The sequence below is a fragment of the Panthera leo genome, chromosome D4 (assembly GCF_018350215.1).
Source record: "Panthera leo isolate Ple1 chromosome D4, P.leo_Ple1_pat1.1, whole genome shotgun sequence".
NCBI classification, from domain to species: Eukaryota; Metazoa; Chordata; class Mammalia; order Carnivora; family Felidae; genus Panthera; species Panthera leo.
Window position 1 is genome coordinate 4,322,596 of NC_056691.1, and position 12,854 is coordinate 4,335,449.

The 12,854-nt window shown below is 42.4% G+C and overlaps 1 protein-coding gene and 1 long non-coding RNA gene across 10 annotated transcripts in view; both read right to left on the minus strand.

Moving 5' to 3' along the window:
- The window catches only part of AUH (AU RNA binding methylglutaconyl-CoA hydratase), a 208,369-nt gene that overhangs the window by 93,622 nt on the left and 101,893 nt on the right, over nt 1-12,854 (minus strand). The window lies entirely within an intron of this gene.
- On the minus strand, nt 998-7,725 carry LOC122205229. The gene is made up of 3 exons (XR_006195977.1): nt 6,084-7,725; nt 1,781-1,839; nt 998-1,022 (listed from the first exon to the last, which is right to left on the minus strand). It is a non-coding gene; the product is annotated as an uncharacterized LOC122205229 (long non-coding RNA).

Below are 12,854 nucleotides of genomic sequence, written 5' to 3' on the forward strand. Positions count from 1 at the left end.
TTCCACACATGCACACAGCAGAGTCCCCCGTACCCCCAGGGAGCTGCAGGATGCGTGACTTATTAGCTGCAGTCCCGTGTTTTCCAAGTATTTGACTCTAAACTGGTGGTTCAAAACCTTAAAACAAAATGTTGAAGGCATATTCATTATGTTTTCTTCTCTCTGGAACACAGCGCTCATAATTTTCATCTCACTAAGAGGAAGAGAACTTGAGGGCTCCGGGGTCTCCCGAGTCGCAGACTCTCTACTCTTGCAGCCCGTCCCTGCCCGGCGTCCTATCAGACCGTGCACTGCTGGGATGTGGGACTAGCTACCCAGGGGCTCTGTGTCCTCCGACTCAGACAGGGGTCCGTCCACATTTCCCACCGGGAGGACTCCTGGTTACACACCAACACACCCTTCCGGGAGTTGCGAAGGCACAGAAAGGCCTGATAAAGAGAAATTATTCGTGAACAAACTGGAAACTTCCCTCAGCGCATGGAAAGGCCATGAGCCCGTCGACATCCCTGCCGTGGCCTAAGAGGAAGGATGCGGCCCCAGAGTCTGGGGGCGGGGCTGAGGTCCCCGCAGGGATGCCACTTGGCCTCTGTAGTAAATCAGTGTCATCATCTTGCAGGGGAGGAGGCTGGATGACCTTGGCGCCATGACTCCTCTGCAAGATAGAGCCCGTTGGCTCCAGCCAGTCCCTCCGGAGCAGCCGCACAGGCTTCCCGGAGCCGGGAGTACACGAACACACATCCGAGCGCTGGGCTCTCTGCCAGGACTGGACAGCGAGCTCTGGTAGCTAGCTCCAGTGTCAGTAGGGAGCTTTCTCCTCTCGTAGGGCCTTCAGCGGCACAGGGGTGGGGTTTCTGGGGTGCGAGTGTCTGTACGCTTACTCCTGTTGGGTCTGTACTACTTACAAAGTGGCTGGGTTTCTGAGAGGAGTCATTGGAGGGTGCAGAACACAAGTCAGTCACTGACCGTGTGTTCACTACAAAGCCAGAAGCTGTGGTTTCCACTGATATAAACTCCCAATGAGCCTGTAAAAGAAAGAGGAAAAGGGAGCCGAGTGTGGCCGCAGGCCAGGACAGAGGGGCTGCCCTGCACCCCGCGCCTCCTCCGTACCTCCTTCCTTCCCTGAAAAGCCCACGGCCCCGAGCTGTCCTTCAGTTCAGCACACAGTTCGGGATACTGCACAGGGCCCTCGGCACGGGGGTGGTCTGACTGCACTGTGGGGCAGCTTACGTAACTATTTTCACCGTCCCTCTCCTCTGAAGGGAGGATTTGAATCCTCTCTGCCTTTCGATGATTTTCTGTGTCTAGCTGAGCCACAAAAGCTGTTGAGGAAAACTACCCATCTACCAATCTTTCCTTTCTTCCCTTTTTTTTTTTTTGAGGGGTGGTGACAGGTAGGGGGAGAGAAGCAGAAGTCATTTTTGAAAACTGTACCATGTGATCAAGGGAGAGTTACATGAGAATAACGGTGCCTTGTGAAAGAGCATTCATAAAACAGCAAGGGGACATTTACCTAGTGCTTCGGATGTGCCTGGCCCTGTTCTAGGTGCTTTGTAAGCTCACTTAATTCTCACACCGAGTCTGTGGGGTGGTGCCAGAACCCCCACTTCGGGCCCCAGAGGCGATCGTGAGTGCGGCTACGTGTTCATACACGGGCATCACTACTTTGCAAGACTGCCGACCTCACGGAAACCCAACCCCATGGGCTGTGGGAGCACGAAGGGTAGGGGACACCTGGGTTACCAAGGACGTCACATACTGGAAACAAAAAGCAGTGAGATACCTCTCGACATCGATAGAATACATGTCTGGACTAAACTGGAACAAAGTTATCATGAAACCCTAAAGGCAAAGAAACAAAGCCATTAAAGTTGGCCTTTAAAATGGAGGTGCCAGAACAATCCGTTAACGTTCATATTCTTACTACTGGACCAAAATCACAGAGAGAATGGATGAACATTTAATGAGAAAACTTCTTGCTCCTATACCAGTTGTTACTAGTGTTGTTTTTATTTCCCTTTTCCTTTAAATCCAATTTAGGAGTTAGAATATTTAGAAGTACACTAAGGTCTATTACCCTCTGGAAAACGACTCCTCATACAGTTTCTTCAACAAGATCCTCTCGTTGCTTGAAGGAAGTTTAAAGCAAGCCAGTATCGAATATACATTCCAACCTCAGATGATATGCAAACGACTTGTTTCCTATCCAGGAGAACTCCGGAGAGCGCAGTCCGGTAGCCATGTTCACACTTACTAAAATGCGCACTCAGGGGTTCTCTACACAGAACAGTGAGAAGTGAAGCGGACGACTGCGACTCTCTGGGTTTAGCAGACGCTCAGACTCCATACCTGTCAGGAAGTCATGACATACGCTCAAAACTAAACCTGTCCACAGTATGCTCCTCTGTATGGTGCTGAGTTCACAAGCATGGCCCACAGACCCTCTGTGCAAGCAGAAACTAAATTACGGCCTGGGATAGAAGACTCCAGAGACACATGCGGGCTTCCTAACGGGACGGAGGGGGCCGTGCGGCCCCCTCACCCGCAACAGGCATCGCTCTGTGTCCACGGACTGCGATTCTCATCAAGTGTGGCAAGACGCTGGCTCTCGTGGTCTCATGGCTCTTCTGTGATCCCCAAACTCGAGGGCTGCGGGTGGCTCCCTGAAGCCGTTTCCTCACCCCCCTAGGGCGCCTTGCAAAGGGACACTCCAGAACCTTCTCCGAAACTAGTCCCTCAAGGTAAGCTAAACAGGTCTCTTTGCAGCAGATCATCTCTGTGTTCCTCAAAGCGTTACAACAAGTAATTCTCCTGCATATAAACCGTATTTTCATGGTACTAAATAGAACATGATCCCAAGAAACTGTAATTATGTAAAAAATCAGCAAGGAGTGAACAGAACTACATTTCAAAGTAATTAAAATGGAAAGAAAACCAACGTCCATTTTGGCACACTTAAAGATCCGTATCCAAACACAAGAGCGGCAAGAATATAACAAATAAGCGTGGGTTGTCCTGAACACACGACTGCGGAGACCAGACGGAAGAAAATCTGCCAGAGTGTTAAGAAGGTCACTTCTGGATGGTGTGCACAGACTTACTCTGCTCACCTTAACTTCCTCGACTTTGTGACTTGGGGCTACAACGGCAAGGTATTCTAAGTGCTGTCACCAAGTGGCATGCCGGGACCCAGGCGAGCCTTCGCAGAGGAGGGGTGCGGTGGGGACTGAAGGCAGCAGACCTGTGCGGCTCGGCCCGCAGCCCCACGACAACAGGGAGGGTCTCCAGAGGCTGGCGGGGGCGGCGGGGGTGCGTGGGCACCGGGGCCCAAAGGGCAACGCTGGGAAGAAAGCTCCAGTCTTCGATGCCAGGGCGAGGTGATGCTTTCTTTGGTGAGGTCAGCTGCTGAAGGTTCTGGAGTAAATTAACTCGGCAATCACCATAGGGACATAAATGCACCACGGAGAGGACAGAATCCCAGAGCCCAGTTACAAGACGCCAGATGTGCTCAGGGCGCAGGGAATGAAGTCTGGATTAACAGAGTAGTAGAGGAAACAAAAATGAATTCTAAACGAGAGACGGTTAATCTAAGCCACGTGTCCAAGCATCTCCTCAGTTAATAGAAAAAGGAAACAACTACCTATATTAGCAACCACGTAAGTGCTGTCATGCAGCACGTTTACAAGTGAAGAGTATCTTCCTGCCACCAGAACACTTCTCTCAACCAACAACAATCCTGACTAGTAGAGTGGGGCCATCAATCCATCAGCGGGATCGAATACCTGAAATAGCTATGGGGACCCTGGAGAAGGTTCAAAGACTCAGTTTCCACAACCGTGACATGGGACGAATCTACCTCTTTTGGCTTAATGGAGAAATACAAGGCAATGAGATAATGCCCATCGCAGGACCTCGCGTACAGAATAAACTCAAAGGTCAACTGAATCAGTTTATATCCTGGAACTGAAAATATTCCAAAGTGTCGCAGGAAAGTGGCAGTGAGTCCTAGGTTTAGGCTTGTGAAAGAGTTTACATATTCCCTAAGTTCCCATTTGGGTCACGGGTTTGGAAGGGTAGCCTTCTGACAGTAATACAAACTCACTAAATGTACACACCAGTATGTATACATCTCTTAGCGTTAGAGCAAACTAATTAAAAATGTTGGCATGCTATCGACCCTTAGGATACTAAATATAGTCCCAGCTAAACTCAGAATAACAAGTTTCATATTCAAAAACCTACGAATGATAATCCACATTGCTGATTATATCTTTGGTTATGGTTGAAAAAATTTTAATATTTCCGTTTTAAATGGTCTCAAAAGAGCAGTTTTTCCATGAAGGTATCTTGAAATACAGTGACATCATATATTTTATCTAGTGCTACAGTTTACTCGCTTTTAATTTGCTGCCCAAATGTGTAATATGTGAGTGATGGCAACACCACAAAAGAATGTCGTTTTTAAAGAAAAAGCTTTGCACAGCTGCTTGTAATAAAATAACCAAACCTCGGAGCAAGGCTGATTAGATAAAGATAAATATAGTAACACATGCAGAAGTCTGAAATAGATCTGAGAAAAACTGTCACAGAGGACACTTCCATGACTGTCCTGACAAGTGATTTTTAATAATTAAATGAGCCTATACATGCATATGCATAGTTTTACATAAAAGCTATTTATAATATCCCCTTACGACGTCACAGAATCATAAAACTGTGCATTTCATTTTAAACTCAATTGCTAACTTGGTACACAGAAATCGTTTATAAATGGCCTTTATTATTTAAAGTCGTACGTATAATGAGAATTAACTTAGAAGTCTTATTTTAATTTTCAAAAACAAGCTAAACGCTCATGAAGCAAGGCGCTATAAATTATGTTCCTCTATTTTAAACACAGATAAAGAACAAGGTCTAACTTCTGGCATGTTATCCTCTATTTATAGGAATTAAATACAATTAAATTTAAATCATGTCATAAAAACATCTAGCTGCAGTTTCTCTCATTTTAGAAACAACAGAAATCGATCTCTCTGTAATATACAGAAGTATCTGAAATTGCTTTCGGCTAGTCTATTAAAATCAGTGAGTGGGGCTAAACTGTAAAACAAATACACATCTACCCAGATTGCGCCAATTAAGCTTATGTTTTATTTAGTGGCATAAAATAACACTTCATATAACTCACCCTAAATTAACATTTGCTAATACAACTATGACCCAGATTACTGTGAAACTCTGACACTTCTTGCAAGGAGAGAAGTGGGACTTCCTTTGCCGGCCCCTTGCGACTTCTGCTCCCTGACCCCACATGCCTGAGTCTCTTCCCGCGGTCCGTTCCCACACCAGAGTCATGATGACTTGTTTTCTTTACCTTTATGCTAAGTCTTGAGATCAGGCCTTGTAATTCAGCCAACTTTGTTCTTTGAATCTCCGTAGACATTTCGGAATCACTTGGCCACTTCACACAAAAAAGGCTAAAGTTGCACTGACCCTATCGATCAATTTGAGGAGAACTGACAATTTTATAATTATTTCACCTTCTGACATATGAGCAAGTGCCATCTCTCCGTTTATTTTGATCATCTTTCACTTCTCTCTGCCATGTTTGATGGTTTTCGGTGCACAGGTTTCACACACATCTTGTTACATTTATTCCTAAACATGTCATATTTTCATGCTATTGTACAAAAGAGTAACTTATAAAATTTCATTTTGCAATCGTGCATCGCTAGTGTGTACAGAAGTACAACCCATTTTTACGTCTGACCTTGTAGTCAGAGACGCTGCCGGGTTCACTTACTAGTCCTAACGGTTTTTGGTTAAGATCTTCTCTGAACATGATCGTGACACCTGTGAATGCAGGATTTGAATCCTTCTTTCCAATCTGCATGTCTTTTATTTCTTCTTGCCTCACGGCACTGGCTAGAGCCTACCATGCAGTGTTGAGTCTCAGTGATCAGAGTGGACATTCTTGCCTTGTCTCCATTATTAGTGGGAAAGGGTTTAGCTTTTCATCACTGACTGGATTAGCTATCAGTGTTTTATAAAGGCATCTGATCAGATTGAGGAAGTACCCTACTTACCAAATTTAACTAAGAGCTTTTTAAAAATCACGAATCAATGTTGAACTCTGTCAGATGCTGCATACCTGCAAATACGGAGACGATCATACAAATTTTTATTGTTTATATGATTAATTATACGGATTCACAAACGAGATAAATCCTACTTAGTTGTGATGTATTATCTTTCTTTAAATTTCTTTTTATTTGCTATAGAGGTTTATTGATTTTTGACTGACTGAGGACTGGATCTGTGGTGCCCAGAACAGCCCCTGGCACTTAATACGCTTTGACACAATTTAATCGGGGTGGGTAAGTGATAGAGCGAGGGTGCATGCAACAAACAAGTGGCAGGAGCACGGCCAGACGGAGGTCTTCAAGCTCCTACCATGTAGCGTGACATCAGTGATGCCCGAGTCAGTCATGACCCCCCACTCCCCCGCCTCTAGCCCCAGCCCGCTGGCATTTCAAACACAAGAAAGCAAAAGACACAAGGAGAAATACAGCCGCAGGCTCCCGATGCCGAGAAGCAGAAGCTCCCTCCCGCAGCCCCTCCTTCCAGCGCTCACAGTAATGTTCCTGAATGCACATCCGTCAGGGGCTCCTGTGAGGGTGTACCTCCCATACCCAACTTACCTGTTTACAGATTACTGGGTCTGATGTGCTGAAATTGTTAGGAATCATAACATCTGTCTTCACGGGGGATACTAGTCTGTAGATTTCTTTCCTTTTAGCCACCTTTCTCTGATTTGGCAAGAAAGTAATGAGGACCTCATAAAATAAGTCCAGACCTATTCTCCCCTCTTGTGTTTTCTGAACGGACTCAGGTAAGATTGCTAGTGTTTCTTCCTTAAAAGGTTGATAGATGCCATCAGTGAAGCCATCTGGGCCCACCGTTTGGTTTAAGAAAAGCATTTAATCACAAATTCACCCTCTTAAAAAAAATACAGAAGTATTCAGATTTTCTATTTCTTCTAGTATCAGTTTTGGGTTCTCATAGGTCTTTCCAGTTGGTGAATTTCTTGGCATAACGTCATGCATGATATTTTTATTATCCTCTAATAGCTATAGGATTTGTAGTGATGGCCTATCCTCTAATCAGAATATTGATAATTTAGGTCTTCCTTTTTTTGTTTGTTTCTTAATTATCAGGTTAGCTAGCATTGTTAAACATTTTTTTTTCCCTTTTTGCCCCTGGTTTTATTGAGTTTTCTGTATTGTTTGCGCATAGTCCTTTTTCACTAATTAATTCCCTGCTCTTTGTTTTCATATTCATGTTAGTTAGCAAACTAATTCCCTGCTATTGAAAATAGAGGTTTAGTTCACTGGTCCTAGATCTTTCTTTTTTTCTAATGTAAGCTTTTAAAGCTGTAATTTCTCTTTAAGCATTACTTTCTCACATAAAATTTAATGTTTTTTCATTTTCACTAAGTTCAAAATATCTCCTATTTCTCTTGTGATTTCTTCACTGACTGTCAGGTGTACTTTGAAGTATATTCTTTTATTTCCAAGTATTTGGAAACTTCCATATAGTTTTCAGTTACTGATTTTTAATTCAATTCTGTTGGGGTAAGAGAATACAGTATGTATTATTTCAATCTTTCAAATTTAAATTAACATTTATTGAGATTTAGTTTATGTATTTAACTCCCATATTTCTAATTTTTTTTTTTTTAGAATTTTAGGGATTTCTGGGTTTTTTAAATGTTTATTTATTTTGAGAGAGAAAAAGAGCACGAGCAGGGGAGGGACAGAGAAAGAATCCTAAGTGAGCTCTATGCTGACAGAACAGAGCTCGACACGGGGTTCAAACTCACAAACCGTGAGATCATGACCTGAGCTAAAATCAAAGAGTCTGACACTTAACCAACTGAGTCACCCAGGCCCCCCTCCCATATTTCTATTTTGATGAATACTCCATGTACAGCTTCAAAAGAATGTGAATTCTATTGTTGGGTAGAGTTCTCTGAAAAGATCCATTAGGTCAACTTACTTCATAGTGAAGTTCAAGTCTTCTATATCCCCACTAACTTTCTTTCCATTTGCTCCATCAACTATGTAATCTACAGCAAAAATAGCGGATTTCTTTATTTTTCCTTTTAGTTCTAAGAAATTTTGCCTTGTGTGTTTTGAAGTTGTGTTATTATACTCGCTTGCAGGTTCGGGATTTTTACATCTTGTTGAATTCACTCTTGCATGACGATGAAATGTCTCTCCATGACTGGTTAAGATTCCTGGTCCTGAAGCCTAGTTTTATGGGATGTTAAGCTCATACCGTTAGCACGGCTTATCTTCTTCCATCCTTTTCGTTTTAACCTATCTGTATCTTTAAAGTGTGTGCGTGTTTTTTTAAGTTTATTTATTTACTTTCAGAGAGAGTGAGAGCAAGAGCGAGCACGGGCTGGAGTGTGAAAGGCAGAAAGAGAATCCCAAGCAGGCTCTGCATTGTGAGCGTGGAGCCGGACACGGGGCTCGAACCTACAAACTGTGAGATCGTGACCCGAGCCAGATCGAGAATCAGATGCTTAACAGACTGAGCCACCCAGGCACCCCTGGGTGTTAAAGTGTGTCTCTTATAAATAGCATATAAATGAGGCTTACTTTTTTAAGCACTCTGACAGTCTCTGCTTCTTAATTACACTGTATGGAAAAATTTACATGAAATATAATTACCAACATGGTTAGGTTTAAATTTACCATCTTGATTTGTGTTTTCCATTTTTCTCATCTGACTTTACTTGTTCTTCTTTTACTGTCTCCAAGATTGATCACTTTCAAGTATTCCATTTTATCTTCACTACTGGCTCATTCGTTGTATGTAAAGTTCTTTTAGTGGTTGATCTCAAGTAGCCTTTCTCAAATAGAGTTTTGTGAGAATAAAGCTAACAGGAAATGATATGAATGAGTATTTTTAAATATCCCAATGACAGTATATAGCTCTTAGATGCAAAGAACAGAAGATACAATAAAGAGCTTTAGTTTTTATCAAATATGAAAACACTTTGGTCATTCTTTTGTCAAGTATTTCTTCTTTCCCCACCTGCACTGCGCTGTGACTGCAGGTAAAATCTATTAGACCACCTGATACTACTCCACAGGACACTGAGCTTCTATTCATTTTCTTAAACCTTAAAAAAAAACCATTTTTTAAAGTTTTATTTATTTATGCAATCTCTACACCCAGCATCGGGCTTGAACTCATGACTCTGAGATCAAGAGTTGCATACTCCACGGATTGAGCCAGCCAGGTGCTCCTACACTTTTCATTTCTTTGTGTGCGTTGGTTTTGATTTTCTACTTCTGTGTCTTCAAATTCACTAACTTTTCTTCTGTAATATCTACTCTGCTATTAATTCTGCCATTTTTTTTTTCATTTCAGAGACTGTAATACGTAGCCCTTAAAGTTCTACATGGTTCTGTTTTATACCTTGCAATTCTCTCATTATGCTCATTTTTCTTTTAAATCCTTAAGGACCAATACAAACAAGTGTTTTGAAGTCCTTTTCTGCAAATTCCATCACCTCTGTTGTAATCTGTTTCTTTCTGTTCACTGCTTATTCTCCTGCATCACATTTTTTTCTGTTTCATTGTGTCTACTAATATTTGATTGGTTGCTAGACATTATTTGACTAAGTTGTGTCCCACATTTTGTTGTTTTCCTTTAAAGCATATTGGGCTTTGTACCACAGGCAATTAAGTTCTTTGCAAAACTGGTGGGTCTTTGCAAGGTTTGTTTTTAAGCTCTGTTAGGGCAGGTGTAGAAAACTTGTTATTTTACGGCTAGTTTGGCCCTCCTACAGCATAATCCTTCCAGATATCCACTTAATTCAGAGTGTGTCCTACAAAGCCTCTCAGAATTTGGAACTTTTCCAGTCTCTCTTTATGAAGTCTGGGAATTATTCTTCTTAATTAGTTAATTAGACCAGTTACCTGGTCATTCTCCATCTGGCCTATGAAAGCACATCCTAGTATTCAGCAACAAACTCAAGGTCACCCGTTTCTGAAGCTATTCTTCTGTGTAATCACTTCCTCTCCTGTACTGTTCCCCACATGCTTAATCCATTTCAGCTTCCCATAAGACCATTTCAGACTGCTTGGGTTTTACTGCTTGGAGTCTAGAAAATGCCTCTAGGAAGAAAGCTGCGGTGATTTTAGGGCTTTCCTTGACTGTTTTATCTCAGGATCACAATCTATAGTGATAGTGTACTATCTATATCCAGTTGTTTCATCTATCTGCCCAAGTTTCTAGTTTATTTAAGGTGGTTTATTTAAGGAAATCTGGTCTCTGTTACTCCCGCTGTGGCTAGAAACAGAACAAGGATACACTCTGAACTGGACATACGACTGAAGCTTTGAACTGAGCTAAACTGAGAGGAGTCTTTCTCTTATAAGAAACAAAAAGTGACTAGAAAGTTACTGAATCAATCGAGAATTCATTAGCAGATGGAAAAGAAGATTTTAAAAAGCTCAGTAAGGCCAAAAGTAAAGAGAAATACAAGCATGTCCGGCTTATATTCCACTGGGTTCATACTTTTCAACGTACTCCTTAGTCCTCTAAATATATTTTTTTGCAAAATGTTATCAAAATACATCACAGTTACCTGAAATATCTTTAAAGGGTACTTCGTATACTGATTGCCTGCCAGCCTTAAATTTGTATTAGTCACGTTCCTATAAAATTTAGTGTAACCTGAGACAATTTGCGTTGAATCTACTTCCCAAAAGCAACATTTTAACAGAGCATTATATTCCTAATCACGGAGAGGTTACTTGAGGATAGAAGGGTCATTTACAAGAAGTAGCAAAGACCTGGGCTGGTTGCCATGGTCTTTTTCCCCTCAAACACAGTTAATTAGACAGTATTATTTCCAGCGAACATAGAGGTGGCCTCCAGGACTCTCACCACGGTAAGTCAGCACATGAGAGTCAACTTAATAGCCACTCGTGCCCTATTTCAAATAACAGCCAAACGTAAAGGGCAGGTGCATGGCCCAGGCACTGTTCTGAACCACCTTACATATGTTACGTCGTTTAACTCTCACAAAACAGTGTGGTGTTGGTACTTCCACGAGCTTCGGCTAATGATGACAAAACTGAGTCCCACAATTAGTGGGGAAGCTAAGATTCAAATCTAGGTAGTCCAGTTCCAGAGTCCATGTTCTTAATTACTGTAACAAAGACTGGCAAACCGTGGCCTGCGGGCCAGCTGCCTATTTTGTGCATAAGAAGTTGTTTGGGCCAGGATGAGGGAATACATCCAGCTTTTAGAAAGAGTCACAAAGTAAGAAGGCCCCGACGAGAACTCTGCTTGGGGAGGGACAAGTGGGACTCATCAATCCCAAGTAAGGGAACATAAGAAATGTACAGCCATGGCAACAGATGTCTTTCCTGAGTGCTTGGAGGCCCTTCGGTTGTGCTGATGTTTCTGCACAGTGTGTCTACGTTTTGAGGTTATCCACATGTTCTTTCTGGTTAACGTGACGTAGGTTTATCTTCGGAATGGAGAACGAACAGCACCAGGACTGCAAACACATCTTCCCTTTTGAGTCAACCTGGAAAGGACCTTGTGGCCCATCCTCACTCCCAACACCTTGCTTACCAAACAGGATATTATTTGTCATCGGCGTACTCAGTCTACCGGATTCTGGGCTGAAATTCGAATCTATTACAATAAAAGTAGGCTGAATTTGCTTATACGCTATCCGCACAACTGACAGTTACAGAAGCACAAATGTTTTCAGGGGGAAAAAACTGTTAGGGTTAGTAATGGAAACAAGAGTTACTCACTCAATGTGTTGTTGTTGCTGTTGTTGTGGTCCAAAGTGATGACTCAGTTTAAAAAGCCAGGAGCAAAGCGAAAGTTTCATATTACTTTGTTTGCTAAGGTCACTGTCACACTAATTCAGTCAATTACTTAAACGGTTTAGTCTCTTTGGTAAAACTTCACTACAGGTCTGGATTAGTGAAACACTAAATTGGGAAATATTTTTAAATGTTTTGTTTTCTCAAAATATGCACATGTAGAACAAATCTAACACAAAAGAATTGATGTGTTTCCACCCTTCCTGCCCACCCTGAGTCCCATTCTCCAGAAAAAAATTTGACCGTTTTTTGTTCCTCTGACAGTTATCTCTACAACTCAAAAAAATGAACATATTTAGGTTTCCAGATTGAATAACCTTACATAACGTCTACTGATTTTCCTAGATTTAAAAATCAGAATTTAACTCATCTTCACCGACCTTCAACTATGACTCTCAATTTTGAGCCCTTGTAACACTAACTGCGATTTTAAGTAAACGGAATACAAATTCCCGTTCCGACAAGCCGGCTCTGGATGCTGGAGTCGCCACACTTTTCCTCTAATAGTGTGAAGACGGTAACCATTCATACCTGGAAGTAAACAGCACCCAAACCTTCCGTATCGCAGACTTGTTCTAAATGTTGACAATCCACAACCAGCATCTACATTATAATATATACATATCATTTAATGCCAAGCAAAGGGGTGCGTCAAAATTACATTGAATTCTTTACAAACAAATGCAACGGCGTGACCTCCTGACCACTCCAAGAATAAAAAAATTCTAGTTTTAGGACTGAGGGGACCTACTTTTCCCACTGATCACTTAAAACCATGGCCTTTCTTCTGACAGGCCCCAACTGGAATTCTTCCTAAGTCTCGGAAGGCAGGGCTGGGGGGGCCCTCAGAAGCCTTGTGCCCCAGCTCCACTTCGGACGCTGTCGTCTGGACCTGGTTCACAGCCGGTGCTCTTGCACTGGCTGCTCAGG